The sequence below is a fragment of the Orcinus orca genome, chromosome 11 (genome assembly GCF_937001465.1).
Source record: "Orcinus orca chromosome 11, mOrcOrc1.1, whole genome shotgun sequence".
Lineage (NCBI taxonomy): Eukaryota > Metazoa > Chordata > Mammalia > Artiodactyla > Delphinidae > Orcinus > Orcinus orca.
Window position 1 is genome coordinate 61372344 of NC_064569.1, and position 15376 is coordinate 61387719.

At 36.3% G+C, this 15376-nt stretch overlaps 1 long non-coding RNA gene across 2 annotated transcripts in view; it reads left to right on the top strand.

Annotated features, from left to right (window-relative positions):
• The window catches only part of LOC117201963 (uncharacterized), a 32639-nt gene extending 17667 nt beyond the window's left edge, over positions 1–14972 (top strand). The window contains exons 4-5 of one of the 2 annotated variants that reach the window (XR_007470356.1): positions 12654–12734; positions 14566–14972. This is a non-coding gene — a long non-coding RNA (uncharacterized LOC117201963). Of the gene's footprint in view, positions 1–12653; positions 12874–14565 lie in introns of both variants that reach the window. The other variant, XR_004484115.2, reaches the window with a different exon arrangement.
• The last annotated feature ends 404 nt before the right edge of the window (positions 14973–15376 follow it).

Consider the following 15376-nt stretch of genomic DNA (forward strand, 5'->3'; position numbering starts at 1 on the left):
CATGTAAGTTGTTACAGCCACTATGGAGAACAGTATGGAGGTTCCTTAAAAAACTAAAAATAAAACTACCATATGACCCAGCAATCCCACTACTGGGCATATGCCCTGAGAAAACCATAATTCAAAAAGAGACATATACCACAATGTTCATTGAAGCACTATTTACAATAGCCAGGACATGGAAGCAACCTAAATGTCCATCAGCAGAGGAATGGATAAAGAAGATGTGGTACATATATACAATGGAATATTACTTGCCATAAAAGGGAATGAAATCGGCTCATTTGCAGAGATGTGATTCGACATAGAGATTCATATAGAGTGGAGTTAAGTCAGAAAGAGAAAACAAATATCGTATATTAACACATATATGTGGAATCTGACAAAAATTGGTATAGACGATCTTATTTACAAAGCAGAAATAGAGACACAAACATAGAGAACAAACGTATGTATACCAAGGGGGAAAGGGGGGGGTAGGATGAATTGGGAGATTGGGATTGACATATATACACTATTGGTACTATGTATAAAATAGATAACTAATGAGAACCTACTATGTAGCACAGGGAACTCTACTCAGTGCTCTGTGGTGACCTAAATGGGAAGGAAATCCAAAAAAGAGGGGATCTATGTACACATACTGTTGATTCACTTTGCTGTACAGTAGAAACTAACAGAACATTGTAAAGCAACTATACTCCAATAAAAATTAAAAACAAAATTACAGTGAGATAATACTGCAAAAAAATGTCAAGTAAAATAGCAGAATTCTAGAATAACTTACAGAAATAAGTCAATGTTTATTATATTCTCTTTTCTTTTTTTGGCCACACCATGCAGCTTTCGGGATCTTAGTTCTCCAACCAGGGATTGAACCTGGGCCCCAGCAGTGAAAGCGCCAAGTCATAACCACTGGACCGCCAGGGAATTCCCCATATTTTCTATAATACAAGAAGTTTTTAAAAACTCTATTATAAAATACATAGATTTTTGCAAAGAACCTTGTAGATGGAAAAAAACAGCCCAAACAATCTGCTACATATAGGGCTTAGTATGTGGTTTTATAGTCTGTCTACTTAGGGGAGTGTTCTAACTATCTTCACAAATTCAGTGTTACAAGAATATGTGGCTAGGTGTTAATTATCATTTTAAAAGGAATTTAGTTCTCCTACACAGCTGAGAATGCTAACAGTCTCCAATTTTAATTTGTTCTCCTATACAAGATGCTGTTTCTTAAGTATTTAGTTGCCTCCTGCTGATCACACAAACTTTAGACTTCCTAAAAATAGGTATTTCTCAATAAATTGCATATGATGACAAACTTCTAAAGAGATGCATTGAACTTTTTCATCAAATGAATTCACAGTGGATTTCCAGTCTCAATTGAGATAAGTAAGTTAGCCCATAGGTTTTCTTAAGCATGATCCTCTTCTTTCTTTCATGTCATATTTTATGTCTCTTCAAATCCTTTTTGAAACCAGATGCGAATAACCTCAAATTGAGATGCAAAAAGCACTTGTTCAAGAATCTTAGAAGCTGTATTTTTATTGTCTCTACTACCATCTCTCTGGCTAATCTTGGACAAGACACTTTAACTTCTTGATACTGACTTCCTCATCTGCAATTTGAAGTATAATTGACATGCAGTAAACTGTACATATTTAAAGTATAATTTGATAAGTTTTGACACATGTATACAGACATGGAACTATCATTATAATCAAGATAACAAACATATTTATCACTCCCAAAAGTTTTTTCGTGTCACTTTGTATTTCCTTCCTCCTTCCTCCTGCCCCTCCCAGCCTTCTCCTATCCTCAAGTGCTGATGTGTGTTTTCTGTCACCATATATTTGTTTGCATTTTTCAGAGAAAAACAGAAATTTTAAGCTCATTAGTTTAAGTGACTAAAATGAGATATGGAAGAACTTTAATTCTTTTAAAATATTTTTTAAAAATTGAGATTTCCTATCTTGAAACCTGAGACAGCAGTGTGATGCAGTGGTTAAAGCCCTTAACTTTAGAGTAAGCGGACATGAGTTTTGGGTCTTGGCTTTGTCATTCACTAGCTGTTATGACCTTGGGCAAATTACTCAATATCCTGAGGTTAACAGTTTCCCCATACTTAGGGGAAAGAATAATAATAGCTTCTATGCTCAAAAAGATGTTGTGAAATTGCATGCAAAGCAATTAGCTCAGTGCTGGGCCTGTTCATACAGTATACTCAGCCAACGGTAGTCACCTATCTTTAGACATTTCAAAGAGTCCTAACCCATATTTTAAGAAAAGGAAATGAGAACTCTGATCATGCAGACAGTATAATCTTAAGGCAACTGTTTTCAAAGTTTTATGTGAAGATTACAGTAATTCACTGTGCTAGACATGGTGTCCATATGATTCTGACTCAAGTCCTTTTTGTAAGTACCTCATTGGTTTTTCTTCCTCATAACTGTTACCCCGAGTGTCATGGGTCCCCTTTTTGTAATTCTATCCATACCCTCCCCAAACGTGTGACCCGACAGTCACTGGTTTGACGAATGACTTGGCCAAAGTAGAGTGAATGGTAGTCACCACTTCAGAAGACAGGCATATCTTCAGAAGACAGGCACTAAAGAAAACTAGTCCTTTTTTGGTGATAAATGTTCTTTAATAGTTTTCTTCTCTATATTTAAATACTTCTGTCATTCTTTTTGTGCCGTTTAGCTTTGCCAGGTTCATACTTGATAGAACTCTCTCTCTACAACAGAAACTAATTAAGCTCCACTTGCTAACCTAGCCCAGTCTAGCATCCAGGGTAAGTTCTGGCTTTGTGGAGAAGAGAGTTTAGATACTGTATCTTAGAAAACTCTCTTGTGCTTTCTTTCTTGAAGTTTTAGCATTGCTTTACTAAAGATAGTCCAGAGAAATTATATGGGGTTGTGGGAGGCGGTTCATAATTCTTCTGTGGGAAGGAGGATCTCCTGCTTAATATCCCTCCTATTTTGTAATGTACCATCTATACAGGTTTATTTACTCCTTCTACCTTAACCTAGCTTCCTCCCAGAAATTAGTCTATGACAATGACTTACGTGCAGGTAGTTGATTTTGGAAAGAGATCCCAGCAAATGAGTGAAAAACTGGGAAACTAAAACATGGAAGGGAGGAAAGCCAATTCAAGACTAGATGATCAGTCTAGACATTTCTGTAGGCAACTAGGGTTCATTTTTCTAGATCTTTGAATAGTTGTCTAGAATTCATCTAGAATTGTCTGCCTGAGTGAAGAAAAGGGAAGCATTTATCTACTAGTTTCCACCCCTCATTGTTCATTGTGGCAGATAGACCCTGAGGTAACAACTACCAATGATCCCTGCCTTTTAATGCCCTTCTTTAAGCTCCTATCCCTGAATGTAGGTGGAGCCTGTGAATTGCTTCCAACCAATAGAATATGGCAAAAGTTATAGGGTGTTACTGCCATAATTACATTGTATGGCAGATGTTATGGGATACATCACTCCCATCATTATGTTACATTATGTAAGAATTCATCTTATTAGCAGAATTGCCCTTTGTCACTTTGCTGCTGTCTTTGAAGAAGCAAGCTGCTATGTTATGAACCGCCTATAGAGAGAACCATGTGGCAAGGAACTCACATGGCCTCTAGAAGTGGAGGACAGCCTCTGGCTGACAGCCAGCAAAAATGTCTGAAGCTCTCAGTCCTACAGCTGCAAGGAAATGAATTCTGCCAACAACCTGAGAGTTTGGAAGAAGATTCTTCTTCATTTGAGCCTCCAGATGGGAACACAACACAGTCAACACGTTCAATGGGAGACCCAACAGTGGAAACTCCAACTAAGCTGTGCCTGAACTCCTGACCCACAGAAACAGAGATAATAAATATGTGTTGTTTTAAGCTGATAAGTTTATGGGATTCGTTACGCAGAAATAGAAAACATACATATTTTGGTACCTAGAAGTGGAGTGCTGTTTTAACAGGTACCTGAAAATATGTTTTGGAACTGAGTGATGGGTGGAGGCTGGAAGAATGTTGAAGAGCATAATAGAGAAATTTCAGCACCATGACTAGAATCACCATGACTATCAGTAGAAATATGGACACTGAGGACACTGCTATGAAGTTCTCAGAAGGAAGTGAGGAGCATGTTATTGGAAACTAGAGGAAGGAGAATACTTGTTATGTAGTGACAAAAAAGCTTAGTGAAATTGTCTGCTGCAGTTATGTTAAAAGCAAAACTTGTAAGTGATGGAACTTTGTTATATAGTTACAGTGATTTCTAAGCAAAATGTTGAAGGTGACACTTTTATTCTTGATACATATAGCAAAATGCAAAATGTCAGAGAGAGAGAGAATTTAGGGGCAATACTGTTAAATAAAAAGGGATCAGGATGGGCTTCCCTGGTGGCACAGTGGTTAAGAATCTGCCTGCCAATGCAGGGGACACGGATTCGAGCCCTGGTCTGGGAAGATCCCACATGCCACGGAGCAACTAAGCCCATGCGCCACAACTACTGAGCCCGTGCGCCTAGAGCCCGTGCTCTGTAACAAGAGAAGCCACAGTAATGAGAAGCCCGCGCACCACAACGAAGAGTAGCCCCCGCTCTCCGCAACTAGAGAAAGTCCACCCGCAGCCCGCACGTAGCAACAAAGACCCAACTCAGCCAAAAATAAAAATTAATTAATTTTTTAAAAAGGGATCAGGACTTGATGATTTTGAAAATCTTCATCTTCCCCAGATGGTAAAAAATATTGTTAGGAGATGGCTTCTGAACACTGTCCAGAAAGCCTCCTCTAGAGAAGTAGCACTACAACCTTTTGTTAAAACCACAAAGAGATCAAAAGGTCAGGGTGCCTTCCTCTGTTAACTTTTTCTGATTGCAACTAGACTGGGGATTCTAGTGCCATTAAGTCCATGCTCTAGACTGTCTTCTAGAGGCTACCTTGGGGTGGGGGAATCAGAATTCTAACCAAATAAAACTAAAGTTTAGATCAGACATCAGTAAACCAGGGGATGTGGGTAATCTTAACTTCATCAGACTCTCAGATTTTCTGCTACTTCAACTCAAGATAGATTTGAACAATTTCTGGACCAAGGAATTATAGCCATTTACGTAGAGGAGCTACCATTCCCTAACTTCTGTTTTCCAACAGACCTAAAAAGGTCCTGGGGTGGGACTGCTGAGGACAGCAGTTCTTAAGCATTTGGTCTCAAAACCCATTTACACCTTTAAAAATTATGGAGAATTCCAAAGAGCTTTTGTTTATATCTGTTGATATTTACCATATTAGATATTAAAACTAGTAATTTTTAAGGTTTAGTGATTCCTTTATAAAAGACAATAAGCCCATTATATTTTAAGATAAATAATATATATTTCATGAAAATTAACTATATTTTCCAAAAGAATTTAGTGATAAAAGTGGTATTGGTTTTACATTTTTGCAGATCTCTTTAATGTCTGGCTTAATAGAAGACAGTTCAATTCTTATGTCTACTTCTGTATTCCATATGTTCTGATATGTTTTTTTAGTTGAAATAAATGAAGAAAATCCAGCCTCGCACACATATGTAATTGGAAAAGTATTTAATAGTTCTTTTAAAAGTTAATTGTGAGTATAATTCTTTGCTTTCACACCACCAAAACCTTAAAAGTGATAGTTTCTTAAAGGTTAGTAGCAATGTGGAACCTGAAACTATAGGAATGAACATTTGTATACTGTAACATTAAAATCCATTGGTGTATTATGGTGTGTCTTGAACTTTGAATGGATCTTTTAGTCCCACGTTGTTTTGTAATGTCATTCATTGGTCATTTGGAAAATAGTGGTTCACTAAGTTATGCATATCTTCCAAATCCTGACACGTATCATTTTGAAATATCAAAAACTCAACATTCATTAACATAACTACTCATCAGAAAAGTCCTTAAGAATTAGGAAATTGTCAAACTCACAGGGTGGATATAAGTTTTCCAAAATTCTAATTTTTGAAATCTCAAATTTTATTCTTAACAAAAAATGCTGTAAGTTGTTTTCATTGAAATGCAGACTTCATTAAATTTTGAGACAATGTCTGCCAGATACCCAAGTCTGAATGACTATAGGTTGTCTGTCTGTCAGTCTTTCAAGCAAAAATGGTGTTCCATATAAAGAGTGGCTTGTTCAGCTCACAACTCAATCACATAAATCCTTTTCCTCGAGACAACCATTGTTCTTTGGTATACAGCAGAAATGCTTTATGTATTTTGCCTCACATAACTTTTAAAAGACGTGATCAAGGGTTCAGATTTGATAAAATTAATAATTATTACTATTTTATCAAGGATCATCTTAAATTCTCTTTTTTTTCCTGTGAGTACAGTCATCCCTTGGTATCCATGGGGGATTGGTTTTAGGATTCCCCTGCAGTTGCCAAAATACTACGGTGCTCATGTCTCATACTAAATGGCACAGTATTTGCATACAATCTATGGAATATTCTCCTGTATAATTTAAATCATCTCTAGATTACTTATAACACCTAATACAATGTAAATGCAATGTAAATAGTTCATAAATGCTATGTAAATATTTAGTGGAGCAGCAAATTCAAGTTTTGCTTTTTTGGAACTTTTCAAAAGAAAAAATTAAAAAAATAATTTCAGTTCATGGTTGGTTGAATCTGCGGGAATACAGAGGGCCAGCTGTATATAGCAATGAAGAATACAATGACTTGGTATCACTGCTTTGATTTCTGTTAAGGAACTAGCAATAGTACAAATATCAACACAGTGAGGGAGGCAAGTTATGTCTTAGTATTACTGTGAAAATATTTTTGACCTTGCAGATAGCTTCCCGGGGACTCCATGGAGTCTGCAGATCACATTTTGAGAACCACCGATCACGAACAAATCTAAACTCTAAGTGGTGGCAATCCATTTTTCACAATTTGCCCTTCTGAGTAGAGTCTGTGCTGTTATAACCAATCCTGGCCTAACTTCTCTCTCATCAGCTTTTTCTGCTTGCTAATAAGCAATGACCCATCATATTCGGTTCTTGGTTCCAGCTCAATTCCCCATTTCTAACCCTCCATTCTTCTTGCCAAAGTAAAGATTTCTTGCCTCTATTTTTATCTGCCTAATCAAACCCTACACTAATCTTCTAATGATTCCATTTTAATTCTTGATCTCATTCCAGGAATCAACCTAGCCCTTCAGGGTAGAATTTTATTCATTCATTTTTTATTTCATTTATACATTCATTGATTAATTCATTTAATCAATGAATTAAATAAGTTCATTAATTTTAAAATGAATTTTCTGCAAATCTACTGTTTCATTTGTTAGAGAGATGACATTTGCTTTTGCCCTTAAAGGGTGACATAATTTGAACAGATGAAATGAAAGTGTAGGTTTTTCAAAGTATAATAAATAGTAATAGCTTTATGGAGGTAAAAAAGTCTTCCTCCTTGCTTGGGGAAAGGCAAGGAGGATGCAGATAGTAGAGTAATTAAAGACAAGGCCAAAAATTTAGTATAGGGTCATCTCATGGAGGTACTGACTGCCTGAAGTTCATTTGGTAAGCAATGGGGAACTACCAGAGATGTTTCAGCAGAGGCAGAGGTAATGGGGTGAAACAGTCTCAGTAAAGCATTATTTGCTTAAGATTTGTTTGGCAACTATAGATGAAAAGAATTTGGTGGCAAAAAGACACTTGAGGCCAGAAAAACAGGTTGGAGACCTGAACTAGGGTGGTGGCCCTAGAAATGGAGATGAGTGGAGATAGATTTTGAGAACAATGAGGAAGTAAGTTCAATAGGTGGTGGTGAGGGAGAAGTGGTTGTCAAAAATGACTAGAGTTTCAAGCATGAGTTACTGGGAGAATGGTGATGCTATTCAAAGAAATCAGGAAGTCAAAAAAAGGAACGGTTTGTGTGAGGCAAGACGTTGAGCTCAGTTCTTTACCTGTTAGGCATATAAATGGCTATACTCAAGGGGGAACTAACTAATTTTATAGCACTTACAAGAACTGGAGCCTAACAGAAGATTGTGGTTATAGCTGGACTGGCTTTATACTGTCTCTTTGCAATATAAACGTAAAGGGGAAAATGAAAAATGCAGTCAGTATTTTAATTCGCTGTAGTTTCTCTCTAGACAAATCTAGCAGGAATCTGTAGCTTTTCTGTGGTCCATATATCACAAAGATAGCTCTTTTAAAGTGATGTATATTTATTAAACAATTTGTATGTGTTATTTATTATGCTAAATTGTATGTCAGTTAATCCTGGCAACAGCACTTAGATATTATTATCTGGATTTTCATAAGAGAAATCAAGGTACAAAGATGTTAAGTAACTTTTCCAAGTTCAAATAGGAAGTGATGGAATGACATTTGAAACCAGGTTCTGTGCGGTTTCAAAGTTCTTGTTTCATCTACTCTATATAACTAAAGTATTTATGTGCCTTTCCTCCCTTTTCCTTTTCACAGAATGAAAAGTGAATAGTGCCTTTTAGCATGGACTATTGGTCTTTACTCTATGATTGTATCCAGAGGTTCATTAATGCCGTCTTAGGAGATCTGTCTTAGGAAAGGCTACTGCTCAGGGGGCTCTCCCTTTTTATTTTCCTTCCAGTTTTATTGAGATATAATTGACATACATCACTGAATAAGTTTAAGGTATACAGCAAAATGGTTTGACTTACATATATTGTGGTAATGTTTAGTTAGCGTCCATCATATCATATAGATAAAAAAGAAAGAAAAAAAAGAAACAAAATTTTCCTTGTGATGAGAACTTTTAAGATTTACTCTCAACAACTTTTCTATATATCATACAGCAGTGTTAACTGTAGTTATCATGCTGTACATTACAGCCCTAGTACTTATTTATCTTGTAACTGGAAGTTTCTACCTTTTTAAAAATTTTTATTTATTTTTTTAATTGAAGTATAGTTGATTTACAATGTTGTGTTAGTTTCAGGTGTACAGCAAAGTTATTCAATTATATATATATATATATATATTCAGTTTTTATATATATACAAAACTTTTATTTTTCAGGTTATTCTCCCATATAGGTTATTACAAAATATTGAGTATAGTTCCCTGTGCTATACAGTAGGTCCTTGTTTTTTATCTACTTTGTAGATAGTAGTGTGTGTATGTTACTCCTAAATTCCTGATTTATCCCTCTCTTCCCCCTTTCCCCTTTGGTAACTGTAAGTTTGATATTCTATGTCTGTTTCTGTTTTGTAAATAAGTTCATTTGTATCATTTTTTTAGATTCCACATATAAGTGATATCATATGATATTTGTCTTTGTCTGACTTACTTCACTTAGTATGATAATCTCTAAATGCATCTATGTTGCTGAAAATGACATTATTTCATCGTTTTTGTGGCTAATATTCCATTGTATGTATATATACCACAACTTCTTTAACCTTTCATCTATCGATGGACATTTAGGTTGTAGAAGTTTGTACCTTTTGACAACCTTCCTCCAATTCCTCCTCCCCTGAACCGCCCCCCGACCCATAACCGCAAATCTGATCTCTTTCTATGAGTTTAGTGTTTTGTTTTTCAAGATTCTTCATTTAAGTGAGATCATATAGTATTTGTCTTTTTCTGTCTGACTTATTTCACTTAGCATAATGCCCTCAAGGTCCATCCATGCTGTTGTAGATGGCAGGGTTCCCTCAGTTTTTAATGGCTGAATAATATTCTTTTGTATGTATATACTGTAACTTCTTTATCCGTGCACTTATGGACAGACACTTAGGTTTTATCCATGTCTCAGCTATTGTAAATAATGCTGCTATGAACATGGCGATGCAGATATCTTCTTGAGTTAGTGCTTTTGTTTCCTTTGGATATATTCCAAGAAATGGAATAACTGGATTGTATTGTAGTTCTATTTCTAACTTTTTGAGGATCCTCCAAACTGTTTTCCTTGTGTCTGTACTTGTTTACTATCTCACCAACAATGCACAAGGGTTCCCTTTTCTCCACATCCTCACCAGCATTTTTACCTCTTATCTTTTGGATGATGGCTACTTTAACAGGCATAAGGTGATATCATATTGTGGTTTTAATTTGCATTTCCCTAATGACTAGTGATGTTGAACATCTTTTCATGTACCTATTGGCCTTTTGTATATCTTTTTTTGGAAAAATGTCTATTCAGGTCTTTTGCCCATCTTTTAATTGGATTATTTAGTTTTATCATTATGGTTTTTTTGTTTTGGGGGAGATTTTTGGCTGTTGGGTTGTATGAGTTCTTCATATATTTTGGATAATAACCCCTTATCAGATATCTGGTTTGCAAATATTTTTTTCCCATTCCATGGTTGCCTTTTTACTTTGTTGATTGTTTCTTTTACTATGAAGAAGCTTTTTAGTTTTATGTCATCCAACTTGTTTATTTTTGCTTTTGGTGACATATCCAAAAAATCATTGCCAAGACCCATGTCAAGGAACTTTTTTCCTATGTTTTCTTGTAGGAGTTGCATGGTTCAGGTCCCATGTTTAAGTCTTCAATTCATTTTCAGTTAATTTTTGTAAGTGGTGTAAGATAGGAGTCTATTTTCATTATTTTACATGTGAATATCCAATTTTACCAACACCATTTATCAAACAGACTCTTTTCTCCACTGAGGCACTCTCTTTCAACTACTATAATGGGCAACTACTTTCCCCATTGGAATTATAATTCCTGTCCCTTACTTAAGACTGAGAGCACTATTAAGTAACATAATTAATTTAACTGTAATACCACAACTTAAGAAGAGCAGATATAATAGTTTTAAATGTAGCTATAGTAAATACTGTCATTAAAAAATAATAAAGAGCTAGATAAGTTCCTCTGAAACCACTTTATTTTTTTTTAATTTTTATTGGAGTATAGTTGATTTACTATGTTGTGTTAGTTTCTGCTGTACAGCAAAGTGAATCAGTTATACATAAACATATATCCACTCTTTTTTAGATTCTTTTCCCATATAGGTATTACAGGGTATTGAGTAGAGTTCCCTGTGTTACACAGTAGGTCCTTATTAGTTATCTGTTTTGTATATAGTAGTGTGTATATGTCAATCCCAATCTCAGTTTATCACCCCTCTCTTTCCCCCTGATAACCACAAGTTTGTTTTTTACATCTGTGACTCTATTTCTGTTTTGTAAATGACAAAACATTTGTTATTGGGGGGGATTGTTTCATTTGTACCATTTTTTTAGGTTCCACGTATAAGCGCTATCATATGATATTTGTCATTCTCTTTGTCTGACTTATTTCACTCAGTATGACAATCTCTAGTTCCATCCATGTTGCTGCAAATGGCATTATTTTGTCCTTTTTTATGGCTGAGTAATATTCCATTGTATATATGTACCACATCTTTATCCATTCCTCTGTTGATGGACATTTAGGTTGCTTCCATGTCCTGGCTATTGTAAATAGTGCTGCACTGAACATAGGGGTGCATGTATTTTTTTTGAATTATGTGAAACCAGTTTAAATTTAGACAAATAGCAGAGAATGACCTTAACAGCAAGTCTGAGCATTCAAGTATGGAGGTCTTTCTCTACATAAGGGAAGATAGAGGGTGCCTAGTCTTGGAAATTAACGTTATGGTTGAATGCTCCCCCAGAGTGTAATGAGCAGAGAACCAAGAAATACGTGCCTGTGCTACATTTGTTACATGCACGGCCTGGCACTTGATGAGTGTTCCATGAATGTAAGTCCCTTTCCCTTTTGCATTTTACAAAATATTTCCACACATCTCATTTTGTTTACTCTATATATTGAAAAGAAAATCCCAAGGAATAAACTGTTATCATTCTCATTGTACCGGTACGTAAGAATCTTTACATGCTGAAGCTGAAAATGACTAGACGATTCTGTAGTTTGGTGTCTCTAGCCTCAATGTTCTGGGTTTGCACTCTCCCTGTAGGAATTGATCATGTGTTTCTCTGGCCATTGAGTTGTGATAAGAAAGATTTTCCTGCTTGGAGTCCAAACTGAGCATGGATCCCACATAAATAAAGACCCATGACACTTTTTTGGGGGGGTTGGTTTTGTTTGTTTGTTTGTTTTGGGACACGACACACAGCTTGTGGGATCTTAGTTCCCTGACCAGGGATCAAATTCGTGCCCGCTGCAATGGAAGCACAGAGTCCTAACCACTGGACCACCAGGGAATCCCCCCATGACACTTTTTGCCACTGAGCTGAGGACCCTACTGACTGTTAATCCCTTTATCCCAGGTTTGAGTGGGTGACATTTTGTATTACAAAGGTATACATACCAGTGCTTAATTTGAGAGAGTTTCAAAGAAAGTCTCATGGAAAGTCTCAGACATGAGGTGGAGTTTCTAGACCTGACATCATTGTATTAACGTAAGTGAAAAAGAGCTTTGAAGACATGAAGAAAGCAAAAGCATGACACGACCATATCGCACAAAAGAGATGGGTCTGCCAACAGCATGAAGAGAAACTGGAAGGAGACAAATTTAACTAGATTTTCAAAGTTCAGATGGTAGGGGATGTTGACTAGGAAGATTATAAATTTTGACTATAACCTATTTAAGAAGCATTTGGTTCTTAAGAAGGGAGAAACTATTTAAAAGTAAAACCAACATAATCTTGCCTAAGACATGGTTTTGTGTCTTTACTTCAGGTTCTTTCATTTTGCGAAAAAGAAAGGGTGTTGCAGGAAAGAGAGTGGGGCACGAGAGGATGGCCATGTCCCAGGTCTCAGGTGAGTCCCGAGATGGTCACCAAGTGTGGGTTCTTGGCTTCGTGCAAGAAAGAATTCAAGAATGAGCCACAGTAAAGAGAAAGAAGATTCATTCAGGGAGAAACGCACTCCACAGACAGAATGTGGGCCATCTCGGAAGGTGAGAAAGGCACCATGATATGGGGTTGTCAGTTTTTATAGGGGTGGGTAATTTCATAGGCTAATGAGTGGGAGGAGTATTCTAGCTATTTGGGGGAAGGAGTGGGGATTTCCAGGAATTGGGCCACCACCCACTTTCGACCTTTTGTGGTTGGCCTTGGAACTGTCATGGTGCCTGTAACTGTGTCATTTAGCTTGTTGATGTGTTACATTGAGCGGTATACTGAGGCTCAAGGTCTAGTGGAAGTCTGGGACCTATTTGGCTCTAATCAGTTTATGTCTTGTCCTCAGGCTATGTCTTTCTTTCAAAGGTTGTGCCCTTGCCCCCTTCCTGTCTCAAGGGGAGGAAAGCATAATGACTAAGTAACTCGGGAAGAGTGACCCCCGAAACAGTACAAGCGAATTGTTCTTCCCTTGACTAGTGTTTGACAAGAATCCTAGAAACCAGGAAAATTTCCTTACTGTATTAAATTCAGACCCTTAACAATCAGAATAATTAACCTGAGTATCATGAGATGGTTGAGTAAAGCCCCCTAATCTCCTTTATATAATCACCTATAAAAAACAGAATGGCATTTTGGGTAAGCCAGAATACCTGCAACACAAATTTAAATACACCTGTATTAGATCCAGTACCTAATATCATCACTAACATCTATATTCTATTTGTTCATTCAGTAAATATTTATGAATTCCCTACCATATGCCAGACACTGAGGATACAGTATTTACAAGACAGATATGATCCCTGACCCCATGGAACTCGCAGTCCCCTGGGGAAAATAGGCATTAAATAAATAATTGCATTTATTTTTACCTTTATAACTTTGTAAAAAATGAACAAATATTTTTTGAAGTTTTATGCTGGGTGTAGGAGATACAAAGATAGCTGTCTACAAGGAAGTTTATAGAACCCATAAGATCTGAAAATCCTATTTTAGAATATGGCATGGTGAAGGACTGAACATAAAGACCCTGATCCAATAGTTCTATGTCTAGGACTTGTCCTTATGTGTTAACATGAGATCTGGATTTTAAAAAAAGAATTCCCTTGCATTATGGTTTAAGCCTCTTTAAGGCAATGTAACTAGAGGCAACGGTAAACTGATCATACTGCCCTCAGACAACATCAGAGGGACTATTTCTGAGTCATCAAACAAATACAATACGAACATATCCCTCTCAAGTCCATCTCTCTAAAAATAGACCAGGACAGTCTCAAAGCACATATTCCTCCATTGATATGTACTTAGAACTTTTAGATTTCTGGTCCCAATTTTGGAACTATATGGTCATTCATTGCACCTATTAGCTGACAATCATTATTTCAAGAAATCTAAACACCAGAACTGGTAATGGTCCTACTAGGACTGCAGTGATGTGAGGTATAATATTTTTATGTAATAATTTTAATCATAAATAACCTAAAAATTCACTCTGGTCTCCTCCAATTAAAAGAAAAGTATAAAACTCAAATAATATTTCCTAAAACATTCCATGGTCTCCCAAATTTGGAAATGTGTATTTAAATAAAATAAAAAATTTTAAACAAATGTTCCATGGAATGCTTTTGTTAAAAATTGGTGGAATCAAGAGAGAAAAGTGATATATGCATAGTGTGCCAATAAACTGGCTTTCTGAAAACAGAAACAAAGACGAAATTCTGATTTGAAGTCTTTGTTGACTTTTTTAGTATGAGTACTCGCACCATGGCCAACTTCAAGCTACCAACCTGAAATTGCAGAACGTACAGTTGTGGAGAGATGTGCACAATCAGCTCAAGAGCCTGGGTAAGCCAGCTCCAGCACCCACTGGCTGTTCCTGAGGGAAAAAATAAATATTAATTTATTTTCTGTCAAAGAGGCCAAAGACTCCATCTTTTCTGAGGTAGTTCCTAGAATATCCAATTTGGGGAATTATACTTAATGTTGGTTCTAATACTTTATAAAACTAAAGATTCCTTTTATAAACCTTTTCAATGCTGCACACTTTGATGTGATTTAGGTTTAAACATAGCAACCAATTTTCCCTAATGAGAAATATAGATAAAGATGTGAATGTTTATTAGTAAGACAGTGACATTAAAAAGATTTGTGCTACTTGGCAGGAAAAGCATTTCTATTCCTTTGGTTGAAGTAAATTTATAGCACTCTCCATGACTGTCCACCAGATGGCAGACATTTCACAGCAACTTTACAAATAAGGTACATCTGCATTTCTGCAAGGCTGAACAATAATTTTTGAAGATGCTAAAGGAAATAACGAGCACATTTGGATAAACAGCAATACATGCAGGAGCACATTTGCAACTTGGATTATACTCTTATTTTTCCCCTCTGTTTGGGGTTCCAGAGGGTATTATCCAACTGATCTTTCCTGATATTTTCATTCACGGAAACCTCTGAACTTGGCTAAAACTGAACTTTTGATCTTTCCCTCGCCTCCAATTCCACTTCTCTTTCAGCCTTTTTTTCCAGCTGCTCTTTCCAGAAACCTGGAAATCA